Source organism: Pan troglodytes, chromosome 10, assembly GCF_028858775.2.
Source record: "Pan troglodytes isolate AG18354 chromosome 10, NHGRI_mPanTro3-v2.0_pri, whole genome shotgun sequence".
Classification (NCBI taxonomy): Eukaryota; Metazoa; Chordata; class Mammalia; order Primates; family Hominidae; genus Pan; species Pan troglodytes.
In genome coordinates this window covers 109973218-110000834 of record NC_072408.2, presented here as the reverse complement: position 1 = coordinate 110000834, position 27617 = coordinate 109973218, and the positions used below count along the sequence as shown (strand labels likewise).

The 27617-nt window shown below is 37.7% G+C and overlaps 2 long non-coding RNA genes across 6 annotated transcripts in view; one reads left to right on the top strand and one right to left on the bottom strand.

The window, feature by feature from the left end:
- On the bottom strand, positions 1-26647 carry LOC107967621 (uncharacterized). Of its 5 annotated transcripts, none has more exons than XR_001708233.3 (7): positions 26508-26647; positions 23164-23281; positions 22174-22283; positions 18804-18928; positions 15441-15675; positions 13954-13988; positions 1-221 (listed from the first exon to the last, which is right to left on the bottom strand). It is a non-coding gene; the product is annotated as an uncharacterized LOC107967621 (long non-coding RNA). The 5 variants fall into 5 exon arrangements; XR_010148133.1 differs by having other exon boundaries at positions 4-221; positions 23164-23286; positions 26508-26610; XR_010148134.1 differs by lacking the exon at positions 23164-23281 and having other exon boundaries at positions 26508-26610.
- LOC134807505 (uncharacterized) overlaps positions 1-27617 on the top strand; it is a 38056-nt gene that overhangs the window by 125 nt on the left and 10314 nt on the right. The window contains exon 2 of the long non-coding RNA XR_010148135.1: positions 72-141. This is a non-coding gene — a long non-coding RNA (uncharacterized LOC134807505). The remainder of the gene's footprint in view (positions 1-71; positions 142-27617) is intronic.

Sequence of the window (27617 nt, the reverse complement as noted above, 5' to 3'; positions counted from 1 at the left end):
GGGGGTGGGTAGAAAAGGAGCCCTTTAATGGACTGTTTTATACTTTTGTTGTGTGGTGTGCTTTCTTGCAGGCGACTTCTTGGCAGATACTGCATCTTCAGCCAGGAGAAGTTGGCTTAGTACAAAAGGGCTTTTGAAGCGGTGAGTGTAAATTCAGGCTCCTTTTCTTTCTTCCTTCCTTCCTTTCTTCGCCGTCGCTCTTCTCCTGTGTCTGGAGACCACTAAGAAATAATAAGCACCATTGCTTGCAGTACACGTTTCATGAATTACTCAAACATCAAATGTAACTTTAGAAAGGAAACACGCTTTATTCTTTTCTGCAAAACTTTCCCTATCCATTCTTTATTTACATGTTGTCGTGAGGCTAAGCGATGCACTGCTGTTAGCGCACACACACACACACACACAAACACACACACACGGCCATTAAACAAATTAAAAGGGATGAGGATGACTAATACAGTACTCTTGGAATCCCCAATTTGATTAGTCTGAGTTTAATACACAAAAGCAGCGTCGGAGAAGGAGGAGAGGCAAACTGCTATTTAATAACCTGTACAATTAAATTATGTGATGAATTTAACTATTCTGTACTTCTTAAAGGAGTCTTATTATCTGATTTCTTGTAAAAGAAAGTCAGTTTTTCAGCAGAGTTTCTGGCCATGCCCCTGGAAGGCCCATGGTCGCAGTTCTATGCTTTAACAATGATTTCTTTCCCCCATATAGAACTGCTTTTCTGTTTCTCAAGCTTTGTCTCAAAAAATTATTCAAGCAGTTTTAGTTCCTTGGGGTCCCTTACATTTCTTTAGCTCTTTGGAAACCTGGAGTCAGAAAGGGTAGTGCAGTGGCTAGGGAATAGTTCTCTCTTTGGTAGCTCTAGGTAGATACTTAGGGGTAACTTTTGGTCAAAGCCCTTTACATAGTTTAGATTGTGGAGAGCATTTTGTTCTTACTTTATGGAGGCTCATCTTGCCTTAAAAATTTAGTCACATCACTGAACATCCAAGGGCCATTGTGTCAGAAGCTGAGATGGTGTGGCTTGATTTTCTAGGGATCAGGCCGTCTTATTTGTTTTCCTCTTGGGAGTCATCATTCTATCATAAAGAAGGGTATGGATATCCTTCCAATAGAATTTTTTTTTCCATTTGCCTTTACTTAACAGTTATAGTTCAGGCAAGTGCTATCCTAACAGAAGAATACTCTGCAATTCAGGATACAGTCTCATAAACTGTTGAATAATGAATTAAAATGGAGCAAGGGTCACAGAAAGTATGAGGAGAATTTTTTTTTTTATGGCTGGCTTCAAACATAGCTTCTATTAGACCTCAGTTCCTTTTAGAAAATCAGGTCTACCTGTTTCCACTAAAATGTAAGTGATGAATAATAACTACTCATGGGGACATAATTTTCAACTACAAATGGTCGTGGTGTCTTATCGGCACCTAAGTTCTGAGAGAGTCCCATATGATTTTCCTATGTGGTTGCCAGATTGGACTTTGTTTTGAGGTAGTACAGCATGAAGATGAAGAGCACAGATCCTAGAGCCAGACAGCCTACCTTCAAATCCTGGTCCTGCCATGACTATCTTCAGGACCTCACCCATGAGGTGAAACTGTCTGTGCCTCAGTTTCCTTATTGCAAAATGGGGATAATAGTGATACCACAAAAGATTGTTATGAGAGTTAAATGACACATATAATACCACAGAATGGGACCAGAAAATTAGAAATTGGGCCAGAAAATTGGGACTCCATTCATTATTGAACATTTACCAGTGTGCCAGGAACTCCGATAAACCCTTATGTGCATTATTATCTCATTTATACAAGAAACCTAAAATGTAGTTGCTGTTTTCTCTGTTATAAATATGAGAAGTTGAGGCATAGAGAGACTCAGCTGCCTGCCTTAAGGTCACAGGGATAGAAAGTGGTAACTCACAGAATTAGGACTATAAATGTGGGAAGTCTGAGTCTAAAACACATGTATTCAGACATTTTTATACGATGTATGTTTGAGAATATTTTCCTGGTCCCCAAGAGTGTCTAATCCAATCAGGGACAGAATAGCAATTCCCTTTTGTTTTTTTAATAGTGGTGGGATGAGATGCAAACAATTAGCCGGTAAGCAATTCCAAGGAGTAGTATTGAACTGGGGGGAGGTGGGATATGGCATGGCGGGAAGAAGCAGAATAAGAGAAGTGCCACATGGTTGATGAAGCCTGCAGGACAACAGGGCTCTGGCATATGGAGCAGCAGCAAGCAATGTCAGTGGTCTCGATGGAGGATCAGTGTCCAGTGTCCAGCATCCGGTGTGCTGATCTAAGGAGGTCAAAGCTTAATCATGGGGAAATGTGCCAGCTGTAGTTATCCTGGCTGCTTTGTCCTCCCTTTCATCTCAGTATGTACTTATTAATTGGCTGATTTAATCATCCACTTGGTTTGGGTCATGGTGCCCGGTCACCTTGCCAGAGATCAGCATTAAGAAAATATTCCAGGGCAGAGTCAACTGATAAATGCTGCCTCTCTCTCATTGTCATATACCCAAATACAGCCTGAAGAGTTGTGCAATGCTTTGTTAGATTTCTCACTATTTTCGTAATCCATCTGGAGAGGTTGAAAGTGGAGTGTAACAGAAAATTATTCCATTTTTTTCCCCTTTGGATTCTAAAACTTGGTGGATCCCTGAACTTCACGCCACTCTTTTTGGCAGTTGAGGCCACATAAGCTCCTTGGGCTTTATTTTTACTGTGGTGAAGATGAGCGCCCAATTTTTAGAGCATATGCATTTTAAAACTTCTAGCTCACCAACTCTTGGCTGGGATGAGCTTTGCAACATTTTCTTGTTCAACTGTCCTTTCATTGTGGTTTATTAGATACAATGTTGAATAGTAGGTTTGTCCGTGAATGGATTTTGTTTTTACTTTGTATTTATAACTTGGGATCAGAGTGACTTTGCATCTTGTCCCACCACTATTAAAAAAACAAAAGGGACTTTTTAGAGATTCTATATAGAATACAGTCTGGTCTGCCATTTTATTCTTGAATAAAACTGGTTATAGATTCTCATGCCATAGGACATATTTCTCTTTACTCCATAATAAGATTAAAGTGTGCCTTTGATTACCTATTAGGGTAGTTACCTATTAGGAGACAATATCCTATAGCATATAATATCCTTGCATTTTGAGCAAATAGAAATTATAATGCATCTAAATTGGTTGGATATCAGTAATTATTATTTTTATTTGTGCTACTGATTTGTCAAATGGTAATCAGAATAATTTCATACATTAGCATATGTGTGGCAAATCATAATGCAATTTACTTTTCGCTGGATACATGAAGTAACTATCAGTAAAAACCATATGTACATTATATTGGTTCATTTGGAGTAAAATTCAAAGTTCTGGGAACTTTGACATCACTTGGTGAGATTTGATAGCACTTTCTTCCCACTAGTCACTGAATTTTATTAATACAATTTAAAACTGTTAGAAGATATGAATTTGAAAGTGAATTAGGTATGCTTTCTAGTTTTGAGATAGAAAAATGAATCATAATTTTGATATACTTTGATTGTTTACAAAATGGCTTTCAAATATTTTAAACATTTGAAGATTGCTGTTAACTAACAGATTTTCAGAGGGAATGTTGGTTGGCGATTAGAAGTCAGGCTGAAAAAACAGACTCCCTGAGTTTGAATCCTATCTCTATTACCTACTAGCTGTGTGACCTGGGGCAATATACTTCTCTCTACCTCCACTTCCTCATCTGTAAAGTGAGAATGCTGATGCTAGTATCTACATCATGGGTTGACTGAAGAATTGTGTTACTTAACACATGTAAAATACTTAGACCAGTGCTTGGTACATAGCTCCCAAATTAACCCTGAGACTATGTTCTTTTGGCACACTTTGAATCACATTAGTCCTTTTGTTCTCAAAAAACCACTACTTCTGATATACATGTATGTTTAGTTGACCCTGAATCCAAGTAAGGGCTCTGCCATAGGTTGTGTGACTTTTGGCAGAGCATTTAATTTCTGAATTCCTTCATCTATGAAATGGGAATCATAATAATGACTTAATAGGATTATTATAGTAATGAAATCAGATAATGTGATAAAGCACTAGGCAGAATGCCTGAAACACAGTAAGTTTTGAACATATGGTAACTGTAGCATTTATTAGTCAATAGAGGCAGTGTTGTTTCAAGAAATAAGCAGCGATCTGTAAGTCTAGAGAGATAGCCTCTAATTTGGATTCATAATCTCTTTTATGTGGGGCAAGTTGATCCAACACCTTGTCTTCTATGTTTAGGAATGCAGATAGGATGTCCTGTATTTAAATCCATCGTCACTTCCCAAATCTGTGAATACCTAGAGTGAGAGCAATATGAGTAAATAGAGGGTATGCTTGAGTTCCTGCAGTGGATGAATCTGGTAGAACAAGATGAGAGAGAAGTGAGCGGGAGACAAAAGTGGAGAAGAAACCACACGATTAATCAGGAGAAGAAGAAGTGAGGATCAAGCACAATCCACCAAAGGAAAGAATCACAGGGAGAGGACTTTTAAGAGGGACGGGTGCATTTGTTTAATGGAAGGCATTAATATAAGAAGAAGGAGTGGAGGTCTAATGAAAGTTACAAAGGGCCTTTGGTGATTTCTCCATAAAGGTCTAGGATACAATGAAAGACAAAAGTTGTCTTGTTACAGTATGAGGCACTCAGACCTGCATGAAAAACTTGGTAAGATCTCAGAAAGTCTGCAGGCAGGGGCTTTTAGATTCCTCAGATAACACCAGAGTTCATGATTTAGGAAGTCTAGAGTGGGAAGGAGATTTTCTTTAAGACATGAAAGTGTCCATCAATCTCTATTTTGAGAAGCACTGTCCCATGTGAAATCTCCAATAGGGAATTGGGTGCTCAGCTTTTTTGCTGCTTTCCCATGTGAACTCAGAAGTATCACTTAGACTCTCTGAGCCTCTGTTTCTTCATTTATACAATAAAAAACATTAAACTGGATATTTTCTGATCAATTTTACTTCATGTTTTGTATACAGGCTATATAGATGCCAGCAAAAATAAATAACATGGATTTAGTAAAATGCACGAACAACTCTGGACCCCTAAACAAATCACTAAACTCTTTGGTACCTGAGATTTGGTCTCTAATTAAGGAGCCTGGACTGGCTTATCTCTAACAGCCACTGTGGTGCTAATGTTCCCCCTAAAAACATTTATTTCCTGGAGAGAAGTGGACACACACTTCAAAACCTTGTTTGGGAGAAGCTTTGTCATTGGAGGTAAATTATTGGGCAATATAAACTAACAAAACAAACAAATCTCTGGAGGTTATGTGGTGGAAACTTTAATTATTAACTCCTAGGGTACGAGTTCAAGAGATATATTTGACGAAATTTAGATTCTAGGCACAAAGGAGGCTTATGTTAGCTTTAGCATTGTGTTATTATACTATGTTCTTCTTTTGGATAAAATTCCAGGAAAAACATCTGAAACTGTTGGAAATATTTTGTAGCAATATCCTTGAAATAGGCCAATAAAATCTGGGTATGATTTATTAGGAAATACAGTGATGTCAGCAGAGGACTTTGTGGGGTTGCCACATGACACTGCAGTGAAATAGCTCACCTCCAACTTAGAGTTTGTCTAGGGAGAGTGACACTTTAGGCAAGTCTTTTGCTTCTCTGAGCCCCTGTTTCCTCATCCATAAATAGTGGGGGAATATTATATACTCCACATAGCATTGTGAGGAATGAGATATATCAGCAAGGGGAAAAGGTAGGCAGACCAAAGGAAACTGATAGCTCTATAAAAATATTATAATTGCTAGTATCATCATAATTGTCCTACAACTGTGGGCTGCTCATCTCTGGCTCATTCCATCAACTTCCTGACACCATCTTGTCACTTAGTTACTTCACCACGTACTCATGAGCTAGACTTCCTTAGAGCTATTTCTTCTACCCACTCAACTCCCCACCTTTCCTGCTTTGCTTCATGCATATTACCCTATTCTGTTTTTCCTGCTATCACAGATTGGGAAATTAATGAAAGCAGGAGACCTGTCTTATTCATGAATTTAGGCAGGAGGAGCCTCCCTCCTGCCTAAAATTTGAGAAATGAATGAAGGAATGAATGAATGATGCCCATTCTTAGAAACAGACTGGACTTGGCCTTTGCCTCTGGACTCACCATTCTGCCCTATCTTGTGCCCTACCTAATTCATTCTGGTTCTCCAAACAAGCCATTTTCTTATTGTAAGTTCCTACAGTGCTCAACATAGGGACACTGGCCTTTTACATTTTCTCCCTGTGTTATCCCCACCACTTTAGTGTTTCTGTGCCATTGACACTGGGTTCCCTTTGTCATCCCTGGCCCACTAATTAACTCACCTTCAGTCTGGCACATTTCTTCAGTCCTATAATACCAATATAGAGAAGAGGGAGAAGACTTGTCTCTTCTTCCCCAAACCTAGGCGTAGGTGGGCCCCAAGGCTTAATCTTTGACCTTTGTTGTTCTCCTGTTTCGTTCCCCTAGTCTGAAATCTTATGGAGTCCCATACTTCAATACCACTGTCTCTCTAATGCCTTTAATTTCCTTCTCTAACACTTAAGTAAGTGTTTTCCAACTCTTCAATTTATTAAAAATACTATTCTTCCAGCTCCTGCGACTCAATATCTTGGTGTACTCTTTAACTCTACCTTCCCCATTGATTTCTCAGATCCAATCAATTGTGAGAGTTACAAAATACTCCTTCTTAAAAGTTCTTCCTTCTATTTCATCCTTTGCTTATACTTTTAAGAGTTACTTCTCATGCCTATCCATTTGTTTATTCACTCACTCATCCAGTCTTTTATTCAACAAATATTTATTGAGGGCCTCTTAGTGAACAAGGCAGACAATGCCTCTGCCCTCATAGAAGTTACTCTCTAGGAAGGGAAGATAGACAATAAACAACTAATAAGTATATACTGAGGTGTTTATATAATCTCAGTTATTGATAAGTGATATAATGAAAGATTGTCATTGGGAGATATACCTAATGCTAGATGACGAGTTAGTGGGTGCAGCACACCAGCATGGCACATGTATACATACGTAACTAACCTGCACAATGTGCACATGTACCCTAAAACTTAAAGTATAATAAAAAAAAAGAAAGATTGTGCAGGGTCAGTGGATAGATGGTATTGGGATGTCTGCTATTTTAGTGGTCCTTTTGAGTTAGTGATACTTTAGCAGAAATCTCAATAAATAAAGGTGACAATCTTGGATGAGTGTTATCTAGAAAAGCTAAGAAGCTCCAGGAAAGAAGGGACTTGGTATATCCTAGAAACAGTACAGAAATCTATGTGGCAGGAGCATATAATATAAAAAGCAAGTATAACATAATGGGATGAGTATAGGGTAAAAAGATAAATGATGTAACTTCTTGTCCTGATGTGCAACCTCAAAAACGTCACTTCTCTTCTCCAGACTGAAAGAGTTGCACTAGATGATCTTTAAGATATCAGGAGGCTCTAAAATATCTTATCAACTCAACTACATTGTCAGTTATTTTAAGACAAGAAGCCAATTTGTATTTACTAATATATTCTTCACAGTTCACAAAGCAGTAGCATACACTGAATTGAATTGAACTGAGTGCGTTGGGTGTAAATGGAGTGATGAAAAGGGGTTGGAGAAGAGAGAGAGTTGGCAGGACACAGCTCATGCAGAAACTTGTTGAGGATCACAATAAATCTTGGATTGTACTGGGTTAGATAATCAATGGAAAATGGCAGGATTTGGCTTTTTTTTTAAAGGATCATACTACTATATAGAGAACAGAGTATGTGTACGAGGAGAGGAGAAATGGACAAGTAAGTGAGAAAAGTGGAAGGCTGATGGAAGCTTGCACTAGGGTATTGGGGAAGTATAAAATGGTCAAAACTTGAAAATAGATGTAATTTGCTGACAAGCATTGTGTAAGGAAGAGTCAAGACTGACCTTGAGCCACTGAATGAAGAGAGGAGGAGAAAGATCCAGAGGAATACTAAAATGTCAGGTTTTTATCTGACTACATGTAAGGCTAGACATCCAAATGAAAATATTAAGCATGCAATTAAGAATTATTAGCATATGCAGGCTATTTAATGTCATGGCATAAGGGTATAATTGTACATAGAGAAGAAAAGAGATTTGACAATGGAAATCTGGGACACTCCAAAATTTAAGGGCCAAGAAGATGAAAAGTACCCAGCAAAGGAGACTCAAAGGCATAGCCAGTAGGTTGGGAAAAAATTAGTGGAGTGTTCACCACTCAAGCCTGGAGTACTACACTGGTGTCTTGCCTTTTAGCTTCTTGACTTTCCAATTTTTTGATGTGTTGCTTTTGGTTCCTTCCATATACAAAATTAAACATACTTTATTCAATGTCAATTCTCAGTTGAAAAAAGCTCAATGGGAGCTCCTTAGTCCAGTACCGGAGCTTATTTATATTTTCCTTCTGAACCTCCTATTCCTCTCAGCATGAACCATTGCTCTAACCTTGGTCTGTTCACTAATCTATGTCTTGCACATTCACCTTTACTCATATCTATTCATGCTCTATCTTTTTTATTTTATCCTTTTTATTTTATTTTTAGCATATCAAATTTTTATATGTATATCTTTTTAATGATATATCCTATCTCATCCCAAACACCTTCTTTAATCAATTAACAATGTAATTATTTTGCCCACTATAACACTGTAGTAGCATTTATTTTCTGAGTAATCTACAGGTTTTGAAAAGTAATGCATTGTGTTTAAGAGCACTGACACTGGAGGTGGATTTTCTAGACTTAAAACTCATTTCTCATACATACTAACCATATGATCTTGGATAAGTTACTTGTCTTCTCTGTACCTCATTTACTAATTTGTAAAAAGCATGTTATAATAATGTCTACCTCCTAGAGATGTTCTGATTTTTTTTTTTTTTTGAGTTTAAGAATGGAAGTTTAATAGGCAAAAGAGAAAAGCTCCCTTGTGCAGAGGGAAGAGGTTCGGAATGGGTCTCCTGGTTCCCAGTGAGATGTGGTTGGTTTTATAGATGAGCTTGAGGAGGCAGTGTCTGATTTACATAGGGCACAGATGATTGGTTGGACCAGGTATTCCATTTACATAGTGCACAAAGAAGCTGGCTGCTCCACCCTAATCTTTATTTTATTTATTTATTTATTTATTTATTTATATTATACTTTAAGTTCTGGAATACCCGTGCAGAACATGCAGATTTGTTACATAGGTATACACATGCCATGGTGGTTTGCTGCACCTATCAACCTGTCATCTACATTAGTTATTTCTCCTAATGCTGTACCTCTCCTTGTCTCCCATCCCCCAACAGGCCCCAGTGTGTGATGTTCCCCTCCCTGTGCCCATATGTTCTCATTGTTCAACTCCCACTTATGAGTGAGAACATGTGGCATTTGGTTTTCTGTTCCTGTGTTAGTTTGCTGAGAACGATGGTTTCCACCTTCATCCATGTCCCTACAAAGGACATGAACTCATTCTTTTTTATGGCTGCATAGTATTCCATGGTATATATGTGCCACATTTTCTTTATCCAGTCTAATATTGAAGAGCATTTGGGTTGATTCCATGTCTTTGCTATTGTGAATAGTGCTGCAGTAAACATACATGTGCATGTGTCTTTATAGTAGAATGATTTATAATCCTTTGGGTATATACGCAGTTCTGATTTTTAAACGGGTTAAGAAATAAACTTAGAATGGTGTCTGATACCTAGTAAGCACTCAATGAATGAAAACTAATGTTGGTTTTATAATATTTTAGCTCTCATCCTATACTGCCTTGCCATGTTGAATTTTTCATGTAAGTGTAAGCTCACTATGTAAAGCAAGTATAACATAGTGAGAATAATGTATTTAGGTAATAAGATAGGGATGTGACTCCTTATCCTGATGTGCAACCTCAGGAAAGTTACTTTATCTCTCTTGATTGAAAGAGTTGAACTAGATAATATCTAAGATATCATCAGGCTCTTAAATATGTTATCTGCTCAAGTAGCATGTCAGTTATTTGAGGGGAAAAACTGAGTCATATTTATATTTCCCATAGTTCACAAAGCAATATTATACACTGAATAAATTGAGTACATTGAATATAAATTCATGTATGGTTGGATGGATTGGTGTAAGCAGAAGAAAAGTGGGAGGAATCTTCTTTAGATGATATGCCCTGGGTCTTGCCTCTTAATGTACATCAACTTTATGTTTAAAGACTTCCATTGTGGTGAATAAAAGTATCCACAGTAATGTAATCATTTCTTTTTTCTCCCATTCTCCCTCACCAATAAAGAGATGCATATACATATTAACATAGACACAATTAAAAACATGGAAATTATTCAGAATTCAGTTGTTAGAGACTGCTCTTTCTAATCATTTGCAGTATACACACACACAAACAGACACACACACACACACACACGCCCACCCCTCAGAGATAGTGTGCTGCATATTTCTTTATGTTTCTAGCTTACTTTTTACCTCCATTTAAAGCGCTTTTTTTTTCATTTACTATTGGTTTGTCTCATAATTCTAAAAGTTTCTCAAGAATAAGTCTAATTTATTTTTTGTGCTGTTAAGTGCTTAAGCTAAGAGATACATCATACTAAATGCTTATTGAAATGAAATGTTGAAATCCCTTTCAGTGGATGGAAGAAATGCAAGAGGAGATTTTGGCCAATAGTGAATGAGGAGCAACATATTTTTTCCTGGAAAAAAATCCACTGGGTTGAAACAGTAACCCAGTCACTGGCTGGGGCTCCAGGTTGAGGGAGCTGTTAAGAGATAGGAATTCATCGGGGCTTCAATGAGTTCAATAAAAGACTCAGCTTAGAGAAATGACTAGTGTTCAAATCAAGGACTAGAGATTTGTAGCCTAAGCCAGGTAGAGGGGATGAGTGGGAGAAGCTTCAATTTGGGGGGACACAAAATTGTCCAGTGAATCTCCGGGAACCCTATAGTTCAGGCTTAGGAAAGTAAGCCAAATATCTGCATGAGTTTCTGGAGGAGATGCAGCTCCTAATCTCCTGCCAGACTTGGTTCTCTTTGGAACAGGACCTTGGTGATACTGACTTGGGTTTGAAGGTCTGTAGTACCTGGGGCTGGGCCAATTCGGAGCAGGCCAGAACATACACCTGGGAGGATCTAGATGTGAAGAACATGATTGCGCAACCACTAAGACTATCAGGGTCAGAGAAACCTGTCCAATCTGAGATGTAATGTGACACACAGGCCATACACACTAGTGAGAAGAGCAATTTATTTCAAAAGCGTGAACATTTGGATAACAGCAAGGAGAAATTTAATTTAGGACTAGAAATATCAAAATGTTGTCAGGTAGATGTTTTAAAAGAGTCGATAAAGATAAAGACTAATAACACTTATAATAAAAGCTAATTTTCTGAGCCGTTAATAAGTGCCAAGCTCTATTTTGAGCTATTTGTATTGCAGAACAACATAAGGAAAAAAAAAAAGATGGATGAAATTTTGCCTTAAGAAGTTAATTTGCAGGTTGAGAAGAAAATACTTACCCATCTCATCATAACACTAAATCAAATGGGTATGAAAAGAAAGAGTAAAGACAGCACAAGAAGAAAGAAAAGGATAAATATGAATTGAAATATCTCATTTCAGGCAAGAATTTTAAAAATGAAGAGAAGGGTTTATTGCCTTTGAATTCAATAATTTATTAAATCAGGATTGACTAGCTGAAGGAGTATGACTTTTGGGAAGAAATAGACCTGGATTCAAATTCTGACTCCATTTATTATGTGACCATAATTATGTTATTTAAAAATCTTTGTATTCTTGCCCATAAAATAAGAATAACAATACCTACATCATTAAGTTGTTTGGAAAATCAAGTGGAATAAAATAAAATACACAAACTATTTATTAGAGTGTCTCATTCTTGAGAATAAGAATATCACCTTTCTTTAATAACAATAATAGCTAACTTTTTTAAAGCATTTATCATTTAATAGGAGCTCCACTAAATTATTCCTCTATTATCTCATTAAATATTCAGAACAACCACCCTATAAACCTAATCCTATTTTCTTCACTGTATAATGGGAGAAAATGAGCCACAGAGACATTCATATTACTTGCACAAGGTCTCAGAGTCCTTGCTGGGAGCTAGGATTCAAACCTAGAGAGGCTGACTTCAGGGCCTGTGTTTCTACTCACACTTCTTGTGGTTTCTTCCTTCCTTCCTTCCTTCCTTCTCTGTCTCTCTCTTTCTTTTTTCTCTTTCTTTTTTTTTTTTTTTTTTGAGACGGAGTCTCGCTCTGTCACCCAGGCTGGAGTGCAGTGGCGCGATCTCGGCTCATTCCAACCTCCCCCTCCCGGGTTCACGCCGTTCTCCTGTCTCACCTCCCGAGTAGCTGGGACTACAGGCACCCGCCACCACGCCCGGCTAGTTTTTGTATTTTTAGTAGAGACGGGGTTTCACCATGTTGGCCAGGCTGGTCTAGAACTCCTGCCCTTAAGTGATCTACCCCCCTCGGCCTCCCAAAGTGATGGGATTACAGGCGTCAGCCACCGCACCCGGCCTGGTTTCATTCTTTATGCGCACTGTGATGTCTTCAGATTATAAGCTTCTTAAGGGCAGTGATTTTGCCTGGCTTTGTTACTGCTATTTCCACAGCTCTTGATACAGCACCAGGCACATGACTGGTTAAAAGACTAACCTGTGTGATTTTTTTAATTGCATTTGTTAAAGAAAAACAGGAAGGAGATAGTCCATTAGTTGGCTAAGTTATGTGAATTTGAGTCTCTACCTGCCACTGTTTCTATATGCCACCTTCAGACCTATTGTTATCTTTGGCATATATTTGCAATCCTCTCCCTCACTTCACAGGTGAATTTCGTCATAAAGAAAGTTGAACCAGAATCCACTGAAAATAATTTTCTTTTGAAAAGGGGAAAGAGACTTTATTACAGCTAACAGTTTGCAAACCTGGGAGATGCAGCCATGTTTCAAGAGAACAAAGAGAGGGCCTGTCTTTTATAGGGAAAGTGCCTGCCCGGTTTCCCACTTTGGTTTACTTATGCGGATAAAGAATGCAAACTTGCTTAGTTCTAATTGGTTGATGCTTCTTGAGTTCTGATTGGCCAATGCAGGTCATTGTCCATTGGTTGATTCAGGTGGCATAAATAGGAACAGACAGCTATACAAATCCCAAAGTTAAGTGAGCATGGGGGTTCTCCAGGAACACAGACTATGTGTGTGACCTCTAGTCAGCAAACGGTCATTTCACTCTATTTTGAATTTAGGCCCAGTTAGCCACTCAGGATCCAGCTTTACAGACTGGCTCTTTCAGGGTTCACATATGTGATAGTAAACCTTAATTTCTCTGTCTGAAGACATTTGTCCTACCTAAGTATCATGGGTTTCATTAAATTCTCTCAACTCTGAGCATATTTTATCCTAATATCCTAATACTCCACATTTGTGAGTATACTGATACACATGGGTTGCCTGCCAATTTATCTTGTCTCTCCTACTGAACCGGTAATTGAATTCAATATGACAAAATCAAAGCCTACTCTTGTCTGGAGTGTTACATGGAATAAATAAAGGAGTATTCATCATGGTTTCCGCTCTCCAAGAGCTTTGAGTCTGGATAAAAACAAAAGGTTTACAAAAGTAACACAAACAACAATGCAAACTTAAAAATATTAGTATAAGTATATGGAAAATATTGATATACTATGTAAATTTCTTCAGGACAATGTCTTTTGTACTGGCACCCACCCCCTGTGCCTTAGACAGAAGTTATGCAAGCAATGCCCAATTCTTTCCTGGCAAATAAAGAAATGTACTCACTTATTCAGTAATTCATTCGTCCAGCATCTATTTGCTCAGAACTTACCATGAAAATATCAGGCAATATTTGCATTCAAGGAGCTGCTGCCAAGAAGAAGAAAGAGTCATATATAAATGTATAATTTCTATGAAAGGGGATAGGAGAGTCTGTAAGTATACAAACAGCTGTGATGTTAGAGAACAAGAAGTGACTACTGAAAGTTTCCTAAGATTCAAGCCTGGTAGCATAGGATATATGGAGATACGAATAGGGTTGTTGTTGTCTGAAGTGACACAGAGCATCTTTTGGAGACTCTTATTCCACTTATGGTCAGCACCATACATTAGTGTTCATTGTCTAGGTTGCTTTTGAGAAGAGAAATGATACATTGGGTTTCCTTTGCTTTTCCATTTTACAGATCTTAGCACAGAGCATACAACACTGGGCTTATAATAATTGCTTCTGATCATTGCATCATGACCTGGTGGAAGGTGCATGGGCTTTGGTGTACAGTAAATCTAGTTTGGACCCCCCAACTCTGTGGCTTATTAGTAAGGACTGGGATAAATTGACCTCTCTGAGCCTTTTTCCCCAGATGAGAATAAGAAGCACTGTAACAAGTGCTTGTTAAATAATTATCACATTTAATCCTCTCCATGACCCTATGAAGTAGGCACTTTAACTATCCCAATTTTACAGATGAGAAAACTGAGGCTCAGAGAGCTAAACTGACTCACCCCATATCACACAGCTAATCACTGGGGGCTGGGATGAACATCCAGGCAAACCTACTCAGTTATACTTGATAACTGACTTTCCAGGCCTGTAGTATTAAAAATAATTTTGTAAAAGATCTAGTTCAATGCCAGAAACATAGAAGGTCCTCTCTGCTTTTGTTTTTTAATTAATTGGTGATGGAGGGTCAAATACAGACTGGTCAAGCCGTGGACAGAACAAAAGACACAATGTCTAGATTAGATTTCTCTAGTTCTCTCTTTCTGAGCTCACTGCCATCCAGCCCTCAGCTCAAACACAAGGGCAGTCCTGGAGCACACAATTCAAGGGCACTGGTGTTTAAGGGGTAATAAAACCAACATGAAATGGAGGCATTTTTACTCCTTAAAGCCAGACTTCTACCCTAGAAATAGTTGGCTGCCTGATTCCTTCCCCTCATTTCACATCACACCTCAATCTGCCATTGATTGGATCTAGATGAAGTACCCTTTCTATGAAGCAGGATCAATTTAGCCAATTTGTCCAATTTAGATGCTGCTGAGATCAGTTCCTTGAAGCCCAGGATTGGCAAAGAGCAAACTCCTTTATGTGATTTTGTATTTAATTCAACTGCTCCTTGTTCAACTAGTAAAATTCTTCCCCTAGTTGCCAGACACTGATGTGAGTAAAAAGTGAACTCTGAAGTTGGGCAATTGATGTTAAATGGTGCTACCAGGCAAAAAGACGAGCTCCTGGGAAAAAGAAGGATTTTTCCTCCTTCAATAGAAATGGATTTCAAATGTAATTTACTGTTTCTACCTGGTGAAAGGGCATCTCACCTCATGAATCCATGGGATGCTGAGAGAAGCGCCATTTCTTTCCAGAAGGCTGTGTTTCCAAATTAACTTGTTCAGATGCTAAGCAGAAAAGCAGCCGTGCTGCTAGGATGAACAATTACTTTCTCTGGGTTGCCTGCAGGCTGATTCATTCAGCTCACTTTATGTTCCAAACCTTGGCTGGGTCTGGAATGGTGGTTCAATATTGTGGGGGCTTTGAGTTTTTATTTCAGCCAAACTAGTGACACAAAAAAATGAGAGCCTGATGAGAATCTTGTAAGATGCCAGGTTTGTGCAACCTGCCTTTGGAGTCATGCAGGTTGACTTCCAAGAGGAGAGCTAAGAAATACAGAGAAGTTATTGATTGGCTTCCCTCTTCTTAGGTGTACAGATGTGTGGTTACACATGCTCCTGCACACACACACACACACACACACACACACCAGCTTGTTGGCTTGACATCTGTGTACCCTCACAGTTGTAACTGAAGGTGCTTTTAAATAAAGGGCCATTTCACTATGGCTACAGCTTCCCCCAGCCAACCTTGCAAAGTGGGCCCTGCAGGGGATTTGGACCTGAGCACTCTTTCCATGATATTGTCTGGTGAGGCAGCAGTCTGCCCCAGTGGGTACTGAGCTCAAGGTAGAGATTGACAGGAGTGGGGGTGGTGGAGAGGCCCCCGCAGGCTTGCTCCATACTGTCACTGTCACTCCTGATGTACCAAAAAGTGCTGCCTCTTTACCGAGTGCTGCTTATGCCAATTCACTCTCAGGGGACATAGGACAAAGGCGCATGCTGGATCTTCACATTTTAGAATGAGGATCATCAATCTTACTCCATATATAGAAAGGAGCCAATGTTGGGGAAGAGCAATAAACCCTACCAGCTGCTCTGGGGCATTAGGAGGGAAAAGGGAAGGGGGCTGGGGGATTGTAGGCTTCTTTTATATTCCCCAAACCTGTGGGAACAGATTCTATAGTAGATTACTATACAAAGAGAGTGCGAGAGGGGAAAACAAACTGGTGTGGAATGGAGTTCGATGATCAGTTTTCTAAGAAACAATTTCTTCTGAAAAATCAAAATCAAACTCAAGCTATTTGTGCTAAGTACATAAAGTTCTTCACAAACAAATAGGTCATTTTTGTGTACATGACCCCTGTAACCACGCCAGTGTGAGCAAGACCTCAGGTATTCAGGCCCAGGTAAGATCATTTTGTGAAAGGAGAGCTTAATTGTGCCCAGTACTAACTACTGTGCAATTTTTAAGATTCTATTTTTATTTTTTTAGAATTTCGCAAAATGGAATGCTAGGTGTTTCCAGTACCATCATTTATTATTGTACTTGACAGTCTCCTCCATTTCCAATGTGTTTTTCTAAAAACAAGAGTTCCAAGATATTAACAAAGTATCTGTGGTGAAATAAGTGGCAGAAATACTATGTGAGATGAAGCTGAACAGGTTTTTTTCTGCATGATCTTTTCATACCTTTAATATGTTGAGGTATATAAAAATCTACAAGAGAGGGAGATGGTAGGTGGTAATTTTTTAAAATGTATTTGATCATGGGGTTTTTTTTAGCATTTTGCAGAACTAGTGCTAGGCACTAGTCACTTTGGGACATGCTAGTGAGAAGGCTGATGCCCTCAAATTACTTTAAAAGGACACTTTTTCAATCCCACCTTTCAATGCTTAACTATTTGGAAGTTATAAATTCCCTCTTCTAGTCTTGGATTCAGGATTAAGCAGTGAAGGTTTTCCTCAAGACTTGGGTATCTCCAACAGAAACTCTAAGATTTAGAATTTATGCAATCACAAGAGTGGAAAGCCTGCCCCACTTTGGAAAGTTATGGTATCCATGACACGTTTTGCGTCTGAGATTCAGTGGAGTGGGACAAATAATAATTTACTGAGCACTCATGCCAGACGTTATGCTCAACGTTTCACACAGGTTGTCTAAATCAGTCTTCAAAATAGCTCAGTAAGGGTTATTTCTACCTTTCCACAGCTGAGGAAACTGAAATTAAGCAAATTACTCCACAGGGTGACTGTATAGTGAGTGGTAAAGCTGGCACTCAAACAAATCCAGTAAGTCCAGAATAAAATGAGGCAATCTGACTTTTAGCCACTACACTATGTTGGCATGTCTAGATAGCCTGCCTCATCCAGGGTCACAGTTTAGTTGTGTTCCAGAACTGTATTTTCCCAAAAGCATGGAAATCATCTGTGAAGTCTAGCTTAGAAGGAGTCTAACTGCCTTAGGAAGTATGGGCTGGGATTCAATAAGGGATTGGGGTGTTGCACTGTTCAGTGGCTACTCAGCAAGGGGTTTTATTAGCAAATATAGACAGCCTGCATTTGCTGTAGTCTTGAGGGATCTTCTTTGAGGAATCCATCCCATACCTTGTAAATGGTGATTTCAAGTCCCACTCCTGCTTATCCTTTGCTTTACTTGGGGGAGAAATTTACTTGGGGGAAAATTGTATTAGAGAGCAATGTTCAGGGTATTAGATTTAAAGACATAAAGTCATTCTAAAATGTGAATACAGGGTATTAGAGAACAGGGTAATTCCTATAAACCTTTCACATTGACTTCTGGAATAACTGGACGCCTTTCTAAGAAAGGAGAAGTGGGAATGGAATAGCACTTGGTAGTTTTGCTCATAAGAATTTTATTTAAATCTATGCAACTCCCTGTGGTTCTAGGAATTATTCCACTCTACTTTGCTGTAGAACCTCTGGAATTTTTGATGTTAGGACAGATTCTGGGAAGGATCAATGATGGAATTTTCCTTTAATTCTCTCTGACTTTTTTTCTCACAGAATTAGGTTTTGCAAGGAAAGCGCAATGCTCATTATCAGTTACTTTTGACAAACTCTTGGCCTGTGATTATATGTCAAACACCATGAGCTAAATACCCCCATTGAATAGTGTGCCCTGTTGTTCCACCTCAGCTGGCCTCATCCCAAAGAAACACTTCTGGATTAGCCAATCTGTTTTGAAATATGGAATAGGTAGTCTCAGAGTCATCTATTGAATAGTCAGTTGACCAACAATATTTCCTAAGCTAAATTGACTATGCAGACCAACTCTGAACAAGGCATTCTAAGCATGCACTAACTAAGAGTCAGGGGTCCCCGTCTTCAAAGAGTTGGAGAGATGATGCATGTGCACACGCGTGTTCCTAGGATACAACTGAAGGGGACCATGAACATAGGGACAAATGGGACAATGCAAAGGAGAGTGTGAACCTGAGTATTGAAGGGGAAATTAAATGGATGGCAAACGGTGTTTGCTGCAGAAAACAGTTGACTTGTTAAATAAAAGTGCAGGGAGGGTGGAGGTTGGGGGGCTGTTGAGACAGATACCTTCTCAGATGGCTTGATCCAAGTAAAACCAGTGATTCTGCAAGTAGTCTATGGATTCAGGCAGCTCTGAGGTGATTTTAAGGGTACTGGGCCCCAAATCCATTAGTGACAAGACTGGAAGCTTTCTGAAGGCAGGAGAAATATCCAACTTACCATCGTAGCCTCAGCATCCAATACATAGAACGTCTAGTATATATGGCAGGCACTCAGTGAATTTTTTATTAAGAATTAAATTAATCTGTGTCATCACTAACATTAGCCCAGGAACTGCCTCTGTAGACATGCACCGCTGGAGTGGAAGAAAAAGTCGTGTGACTGTGGGCAAGAGGTAAAGGGGAAGAAGAGGTGCAGGGATAGAAGTTTGTTGATAATGCAATTCTATCAGTCTAATTGTAGCCTTTATGTATACTTTTAAAAAATCAATGTAAGAAGCTTTACTTCCCTATCTTCTTGCAAGGAGACAAATAAATCCATTCTCTCCTTTCTCTACCAGGAGGGTTTAAAAGTTCTGTTGAGAGTTCCACATGATAGTCAAAGATCTATGTTTTGTGATAGATTATTGATGGAAAATTTTTTTTCTCTTAACAGATAAAACTGTACCTTCTACCACCTTTCACTCATGTCTCCTTATTTTATTTATTGTAATTGATGTAAAAAATCAGCTTTAGTATATCTAGACTATCAATCCATTTTTTTTTTTTTTTTGAGTCTCGCTCTTTTGCCCAGGCTGGAGTGCAGTGGCATGATCTCGGCTCACTGCAACCTCCGCCTCCCAGGTTTAAGTGATTCTCCTGTCTCAGCCTCCCAAGTAGCTGGGATTACAGGCGCCTGCCACCACGCCCAGCTAATTTTTTGTATTTTTAGTAGAGACGGGGTTTCACCATGTTGGCCGGGCTGGTCTCAAACTCCTGACCTCATGATCAGCCTACATCGGCCTCCCAAAGTGCTGGGATTTTGGGCATGAGCCACCACACCTAGCCATCGATCCATTTTTATATTTTTACAAAGCAGAAGATGAAATTGAATCTCCAATACATTTTCATGGTGCTTCAAGCTCTATCTAAGTACTTAGGAGGGATATTAACTTAGGAAGATAAGGTTAAAAACAAAAACAAAAACATCCACAGCCTAAGGGTTCCTTAGGAATCCTTAGAAATGGAAGCGAATGTGTTCCAAGTCTCTACAGTGCTGAGTGGTCAGCGCAGAAGCTATCTTCATGGTATATTTCAGTGAACTGGCATTGTTGTGAGAAACAGACCCATGGGCAATGTGATGTGGTGCCAAAAGAACAGGTTTGGGAATGAAACCTGACATAAATCTATGTGGACTTGGGAAAATTAAATAAAATCTCTGAGCCTCAGTTATCCCATCTGCAAGAAAATAACAAAATTCATCTCATCAGACATTGGGAATATCAGAGATAATCCACGCAATGCTTGTGACATATAATAAACATTCAAAAAATGGTAGTTGTTATTTTTATGATTGGCATTCTTACCACCAGAATGAAAATACTTTTTTATTGTTTCTTAATATCCTCTTTTGAAACATAATAGAGTGAAAATTTAAAAAATCATAAGAAAATATTTCTTTGGGAGAGAGTAATGAATCAAGAAACTTTCAGAGTATAACAGAATTGTATGAAATTACTATTTCTGAATTTCCATACCATTTAACATATATGGTCATGTTTCTGCAAATCATTTATAGAAAAGGACTTGAACAAAATACTTCTAAATTTTTCACTTTTTATTGGAGTGTAATATTTCTCAGAGACCTCAGAAATAACACCACACACCTACAACCATCTGATCTTCTACAAACCTGCCAAAAACAAGCATTGGGGAAAGGATCTTCTATTCGGTAAATGGTGCTGGGAAAACTGGCTAGCCATATGCAGAAAACTAAAACTGGACCTGTTCCTTACACATTATACAAAAATTAACTCAAGATGGATTAAAGACTTAAATGTAAAACCCAAAACCATAAAAACCCAGTTAGAAAGCCTAGGCAATACCATTCAGGACATAGGCATGGGCAAAGACTTCATGACTAAAACACCAAAGGCAATTGCAACGAAAGCCAAAATGGACAAATGGGATCTAATTAAAGAGCTTCTGGACAGCAAAATAAACTATCATCAAAGTGAACAGGTAACCTACAGAATGGGAGAAAAATTTTGCAATCTACCCATCTGACAAAGGTCTAATATCCAGAATTTATAAGGAACTTGAACATATTTAAAAGAAAAAAACAAACAACTCCATCAAAAAGTGGACAAACGATATGAACAGACACTTCTCAAATGAAGACATTTATGTGGCCAGCAAACATGAAAAAAAGCTCAACATCACTGATCATCAGAGAAATGCAAATCAAAACTGCAATGAGATACCATCTCATGCCAGTCAGAATGGTGATTATTAAAAATTCAGGAAATAATAGATGCGGGCAAGGCTGTGAAGAAATAAGAACGCTTTTACACTGTTGGTAGGAATGTAAATTAGCTCAACTATTGTGGAAGACAGTGTGGCGATTCCTCAAGGATCTAGAACCAGAAGTACCATTTGACCCAGTAATCCCATTACTGGATATATACCCAAAGGAATATAAATCATTCTACTATAAAGGCACATGCACATATATGTTTATTACAGCATTATTTACAATAGCAAAGACATGGAACCAACCCAAATGCCCATCAATGATAGACTGGATAAAAAAATGTGGTCTATATACACCATGGAATACTATGCAGCCATGAAAAGGAATGAAATCATGTCCTTTGCAGGGACATGGATGAAGCTGGAAGCCATCATCCTCAGCAAACTAACACAGAAACAGAGAACCAAATACCGCATATTCTCACTCATAAGTGGGAGTTGAACAATGAGAACACATGGACACAGAGAGAAACAACACGCACCAGGGCCTGTTGTGGGGTCGGGGATGAGGGGAAGGAACTTAGAGGACAGGTCAATAGGTGCAGCAAACCACCATGGCACACATTTTCCTATGTAACAAACCTGCATGTTCTACACATGTATCCCATTTTTTTTAGAAGAAAAAAATTCACTTTTTATTGGAGTGTAATATTTATTCACATAATTGCACATTAAAACACACAGCTTGGTGAATTTTTACAATCAGAACCCACTCATGCAATCTGCACCCACATTGAGAACGAAGTCCATTATAGCACTCCTGAAGCCCTGCCCCCACCTTCATGCCCCTTTTCAGTCACTACCACCCCCAAACGCAACCACCATCTTGACTTATAACACCATAGATTAGCTTGGTCTGTTTTCGCCTTTAAATAAATAAGAATCATACATTAGGTATGCTTCTGTGGCTGGGTGGAACAACTTACATTTTTAAATGTCAAGAGAAACTGTGTGGCCTGGTCACTAGAACATTCAAACTGATTCAAAGAGGATAATCTTTCAGATGTGACCTGCCCAGAAGGCAGAAGGGACTAGTCTGTGAATAAATACAGAATATAAATTATAATTATAACACTACTTAATAAAATTATTGCTATTGATAATTATTCATGATTAGTATAAAATAATATTAACAAATGTTCATAATAAAATGTTCATAATTAGAAAATATTTTACACTAATACAAAATTAAATGTAAGATGTAGAAGAATACAAAGGCACAACTTGTTTCAAAGGAGGCATATATACACACATATATGTATGTATACACTCATATATGTATATATGTATATATACACTCATATATGTATATATGTATATGTACACTCATATATGTATATATGTATATATACACACATATCTATATATACACATACTGGTATATGTATACGTATTATTTTGTACTATATGTATATATACACATACTTGTACACATTTACATAAGCAATATGTATATATATACACTTGTATATGTATATATACAAGTATGTGTATATATACATATGTATGTATACATATGTATACAGACACACACATACATATAAAATGGTAACCCACCAGCAAGTACTCTTAATAAATTCTTTAGAAATAACCTGAATTAGCCATGAGCATCCCAATGTGCTCTCTGAGAGAGAGAGAGGCTTCCAAACAGGGAGCAGCAGCTCCAATGTGTCCCCACCGTTATTTTGTTATAAAATACTCATTATGTGCTCATAGAATCAGCTCACCATTGTTTTTTCTGCTTTCTTTGTTATTAGTTGCCTCATAGCTTATATAGAAGACACACTGGAGAGCCCAAATTGACAAATTTGTAAATATTTACCTTTCACCATTGAATAACCACAAAAATGTGACATTCCCAACAGCTTGAGGTCTCATGCCAATTGGAGGTGCATACCACCTACCACCAAACTCACCTGTTCAAATATGGTTCCCCACTCAGAGCTGTGATTTGGCCGTGGTGCTGGGGAAAAGATAAATTACTGGCAAGAAAATAATTTAGGAGGTAGTTGTCCAAGCATTATCTTCAAGGGCCTAAACTAAGAAAGGGGCCATGAGTATAGAAAAGAAAGACTGGTATATTGAGGTACATTTCCAGCTAAATTTCTAGTTCCACACAAATTTCTGCAGTGGGCTTTATACTGATTTACCACTGTGAAAAGAGGAGTGGGGGAGGTTTCGCTTTGGGCACCAGTTCACTGATAATACACAGGACTAAGTATTTTTTCAAGTAGTAATGGTATGAGGAGGGTGAGTTTTATTCCAGACACATGAAATGTAAAGTAGAGCCAAAGCCAGTAGACAGTTGCAAATGTATAATCCATAAATTCGACTCACTTTTTAAATAAAAAGTTATTTTTAACCAGTAAAGATTACGTCAAACATTATTTTTTCTCTTTGTTTTTTTCTGAGCATAATGCTTCTGTCTTATGGAAAAAAATGGAATTTCCTCCTTTTTTCCCCACATAAAACTAATTTTTCCCTAGTATAGAAAATCGGCAAAATATAAATGAGTTGAAAGAGAAAGAATGAATCCACCTTTTTATATCCAAAACAGTTGCTATTATTATTTTGGTCTGTTTCCTTTCATTCAACATTCTATCATAAGTATTTTCCATGTTACTGATATTTCTTCCTTTGATTTGCATTTCTCAGAGTACAAGTTAGAAATGTTTTGCATTTCTGAAAAAAAAATTTTGATGGAATGTAAAACTAGGATGGAACCTCTTATCCAGTGTGGATGAGCTGCCTTCTTCTGTAAACCTCATGATGCTGATGGGTACCTGAACTGCTTCCAAGGTGTTGGGTTTTTTTGTTTGCTTGTTTTTAAGTTTTACTTTTTATTAAAGTATAATATTCCAACAAAAAGGCAGACATATCACAATTACATAGGTTGATGAATTTTCACAAATAAAACCCGGCTGAATAACCTCTTTTAAATTAAGAAAGAGAGCATTTACCAGCACACCAGAAACTCACTCTCCAACTCCATGCCCCATCCAATCACCCGCCTTCTACAAGAGTAGCCACCAGCTTGATATTTGTCAACAATAATTAGTTATGCTATTTTTTACTTTTTACGTAAATGGAACCATATAGTTTTAACTCATGGGTCTGGCTTCTTTCCTCCACATTCTTTTTTTTTTTTTGCTGAGATTTGTCCACAGTCTTGTATGTCTGTGTAGATTGTTCCATCTTACTACAGTCTAGTACTGCACTGTATGAAAATACCACAATTTACTTATTCATTCTGCTGTTGATGGAGATTTTGAAAGTTATAGTTTTGGACTACTGTGAATAGCGATGCTGTGAAATATTCTGGTACTTGTTTTCTGGTGAGTATATGTATGAATTTCTGTTAGGCACACAGTTAGTAGAGAAACTGATGAGTGAGAGGATATGCAGATATTTAGATATTATAGATACTCCCAAACAGTTTGCGAGATGGTTGCACCAATTTACCATCCTGCCATTAGTGTATTAGAGTTTCAGTTGTTCCACATCCTTTTAGATACTGGTCTGTCTTTTTTATTTTGGTCATCTTAGTGGGTATATGCTAGTTTTAACTTGGATATCCCTGATTATAAATGAATTTGAGCACCTTTTAATAAATTTGTTAGCCATGGAAGATCCTCTTTTATAAAGTATTTGTTCACATTTTCAGTTTCTTTTTCTATTGGGAATGCCTATTTTTAAAATTGATTTGTGGAGGTTCTTTATAAGTTTAGAATATGAGTTATTTGTTGAATATATTTATTAAAATATTTTCTCCCACTCTGTAGGTTGCCTTTTAACTGTTGTATTTATGTCTTTTGAAGAACACACCATTTTAATTACAATATAGTTTGATTTAACAATGTGTATCTTTTAGAGATGTGCCTTGTGTGTCATGTCTTAAAAAATATTTGCTACTCTCAAGTGAGAAAGATGTTCTGCTGTATTTTTTCCTCCAAACGCTTTGTAGTTTTTTCCTTCATAATTAAATCTGCAGTATATCTGGAATTTAATTTGGTACACAATGTAAAGTAAGAGTTAGGACACATTTGTTTTTCTGTAATGCTATTTAATAGACACAGAACCATTTATTGAAAAGACCATTCTTTCCCTACCTAGCTGATGTGTGACAATACCTTTTTTTGCTCTTTTTGGACTTTTTGCATTCCCATATGAGTTTTAGAACAAGTTAATTTTATCAGAAAAAGTAAAAACTGCTGGAGTTTATATTGGGAAAGCATTAAGTACATAGGTTAGTTTGTGGGGGATTTGATGGATTTACAATATTGAGCCAATTCATGAACATGGTATGACTTTCTATTTGTTTAGATCCCCTTTAATTTATTTAAATATTTTATAGCTTTTAGTATAAAAGTCTTACACGTTTTTCATACTTCTCACATGTGTCTGCTTTTTCATGCAAGCACAAATAATATTTTAAAATTTTATTTTCTACTTTGTGTTGCTTATTAGCCACAAAATATGATTACTATATTGCATTATAAGAAAAAAAAATTATTGTCGTATATTGACATTGGACTCAGCAACCTTGCTATATTTATTGTCAATTCTTAAAATTTGTAGATTTTTTTGGATAGTCTAGTATTCTAGTTACAGAATCATGTAGTCTGTAAACAATGACAGTTTTATTCATTTTTTCCTATATTTGTGATTTTTATTTATTTATTTTGCTTATTTGTTTTGTTGCATTTGCTAGGATGGCCAGTACCGTGATGAGTGGAAATAGTGAAAATGCATTCCTGATCTCAGGAAAGACTGCAATATTTGCCATTGAGTATGATGTTCTCTATAGATTTTTAGGTACTTGTTTACCTTAGCTCTCTACTGCTGCATAACAAATTACCATAAATTCAGCAACTCAAAACAATACAAAGTCATTATCTCACTTTTCTATGCCGTACATCTGGGCAGGGTTCAACTGGATACTCTGCTCAGGGTCTCACAAGGCTAAAATTAAGGTGTCAACCTGTGGCTAGGTACTTATCTGTAGCTCTTGATTCTCTTCCAAGGTCATTCATTAGCAGAATTCAGTTCCTTTCAGTTGTACCATTGAGGTCTCTGTTGTTGTTTTCCTGGCTATTGGCTGGGGTTTTCTCTAAACTTTCAGCAGCCACTTTCAAATCCTAGCCATTTGGCTTCTTCCATTTTTGAAGCCAGCAAAGGAGAATCTCCCCTGCATCAAATTTCTTGGACTTCAGGGAGGTCCCATTCCCTTTAATGACTCATCTGGTTAAGTCAGGCCTACCTGGGTAATCTGCCTTTCAATTAAGACAACATCAAGTGATTAGTAACTTAATCCTGGGACTGAGTGTGAGCTTTTGCCCACACTCAACAAGAGAGAATTGTACAGAGCTTACATATAATTGTGTGGGAATCTTGGAGATCATAGAATTCTGCTTAACATAATATTCTTTATTAACTAATATATCTATAACTAGGTTACCCAAGAGTTGTTACCATGGTTGAGTGTTAAATCTGATCAGATATTTTTTCTGCATCTATCAAAATGTTCATTTATTTTTCTTTTTTTGTGTGATTTACATTGATGTTTTTCAAAGCTCATTAGGTTCTTAAAGATAACTAGATCCAGTTTGCTATGTTGATTTGAACCATGTGAGATTGCTGACATTTTACCATACTTGAACTATAAATGGCAGTTTATATAGTTGAACTTAATTTTAAAATAATTTTATACCTATTTGTATAAAATATATTGATCTGTAATTTTTCTTTCTTGAAATGTTCTTGTTGAGTTTTATAATTGAAGCTATTTAGGCCTCCTAAGGTGCTGGAAAGTATTCTTTCTTTTTATATATATATATACTCTGAAAGAGTTTGTGCAGAATTGATATTATCTCATTCTTAAATGTGTGAATTAATTCATTGGTGAAGCCATCTGGGTGTCTTCCAGTGTTAATCACTTTGAAAGATACACTCCTGGTTGGGCATGGTGGCTCACGCCTGTAATGCCAGCACTTTGGGAGGCCGAGGCAGGCAGATCACGAGGTCAGGAGTTCGAGACCAGCCTGACCAACATGGTGAAACCCCCATCTCTACTAAAAATACAAAAATTAGTCAGTCGTGGTGGCGTGTGCCTCTAATCTCAGCTACTCAGGGTGCTGAGGCAGGAGAATCGCTTGAACCTGGGAGGTGAAGGTTGCAGTGAGCCAAGCACTCCAGCCTGGGTGACAGAGTGAGACTCCATCTCAAAAAAACAGATACACTCCCTTCCGATGTTTTAATTGATGCTGAGGAAATCTTCATATACAGGTTAAGGCTGTAATCTATGAGAATTTTCTTGAGCAAAATGGTGATGATGAAAAATATATGTATATGAGTCAGTCCAAAACAGAAG